Source organism: Cynara cardunculus, unplaced genomic scaffold, assembly GCF_001531365.2.
Source record: "Cynara cardunculus var. scolymus isolate 2C unplaced genomic scaffold, CcrdV1 Un_Scaffold_1786, whole genome shotgun sequence".
In the NCBI taxonomy this organism is placed as follows: domain Eukaryota; kingdom Viridiplantae; phylum Streptophyta; class Magnoliopsida; order Asterales; family Asteraceae; genus Cynara; species Cynara cardunculus.
Genome location: NW_020200873.1, coordinates 16,099 through 18,067, shown reverse-complemented (window position 1 = coordinate 18,067; position 1,969 = coordinate 16,099).

The following is a 1,969-nucleotide window of genomic DNA, read 5'->3' as shown; positions in this document are numbered from 1 at the left end:
ACTTTATAAAACTTTCAATATCTTGGGGCTAATCTATTCCCAACAATCTCGCCCTAAAGTTTTATGAAGGAAGCATTTTCTGAAGATTTCAGATCATCTTCGCCTGCTTTCTGTGGAAAACTTTAGTGTTGCTAGTACTCAAAGAATACTTCAAGCTCCCCTTTGAAAAAAGCTCTTATTCTTTAGTTTCAACTTTAAAATAAGATTCAATTTCATTTCAACACCACTGATTGCACCAAAAAGCAGTTTTAAACTTTAGACAACTCAACATAACCTTGAATCTTAGAATCTCAGCCAGCAATAAGCATATTGATTCATCCAATAACAGGATAGATAATGTGCGAGTAACGTGACATTCCATAGGGTAGAATCAGTCTAATAACAAAGAATATTTCTTTAAACCATGAGTTGAATAGGCTTTCAACTTAAGAACTTGTACTGATAAGCTCACAAAGTAGGGTTTCAATAACAGCTTGAATAACCAGAGCAAACACCTTTGACAATGAAATCCAGAGAGATATCAGCATTAAGAACATAGTTTCTTTATCAGCAGCTGTCAACCAAGAAAGATAAGCCGATTTCCTTCATATTTTCTAGAAAACTAAATAACCAAACCCAGATCCAAAATTCTCAATCAGTCGAATGATTATTAGCACACAAAACTCTAAATCACAACCATACCTCCAGAACAATGATTGTAGACATTCAAACCTTTAATTGATCAAGTTAGATGAAAATGATTGAGAACACTCAAAGGTCTGTAACTCCAGAAACTCCAGAACAGTGATTGCAAACCTTCAAGATTCTGGTTGATCAGGTCAAACAATGATTGCAAGCACTTAATGGTCTGACCTCTTGCGAAAAACTTTAGAGAAATGATTGCAAGTATTCAACCTTCTGACCAGTCCAATCAAATACTAAATCCAATCACCCAGTTCTGAAAACTTATCAAATCTGGCTATTTTTCAATAAGCTTGAAAATTTTGAACAAGGGTCAAACTTTAACTATAGAAAATCAATTGTTGACAAAATACTGATAATGCTTCTTGAGAGAAAAAATATTAAAGAATGAACACCAAATAATGTAGCACAAGGTTATCTTGGGAAAAGATCAAAATAAGCACAAAGAGTCATGAACAATAACACTCGTAGAGGTGTGCGATATTCTAAGGACAAGAATTATGTCACCCATGCCATAGGCGGTTTCCCTTACGAACAGTGTATATCGCCCACGCCTTGACCGATATACTCAATTCCAAATATCACTCATTATTAACAGAATATCGCTTGAGGCTTGAGCGATATACTCATATATCGCTCAACATATAAACCCCATGATGCATAAGTAACATAGGCAAACTGTTTGTTATAAGGATATCGGCCACCATATAAAACCACTCAGCAAAGATATCACTCATCAAGGATATGGCTTGATACTTGGATGATTTTTAAAAACATAAAAGCCCACACGGATATCGCTTAGCACTTAGGTGATGTTCTCAAATATCATGCAACACTTGAGCGATGTTCTTCAAATATCGTACATGACTTAGACGATTTTCACAAATATAAGACGAAGTTTGGGCATTATCCTCAAATGTCACTCAAACCATCAAAATATTGTCTAGGTCCCAAATATCACTCAAAACAGTCTGAAATAAGGCAAGTCACTAACATCTTCAATGGTCGATATTCTTACCAAATATCGCTTAAACAACCTTCATATCTTCATTGGGCGATGTTCTTGATGAATATATTTCAAGGCAACATTCATCGAGCGATGTTTATAGATATGACAGTTTAAGCTCAAACAGTTCGACAAAAATCATTAAAAATCCAAAATTTCTTCAAATAAAGTCCAAATTGATGATTGAAATATGTTCAGAACCACAAAAATAAGAAGCCTTTGGCTCGAATTGGTTTAGAACATCCAAAAACTCAAAGAATTTGATCAAATAAGCTAAAGAAT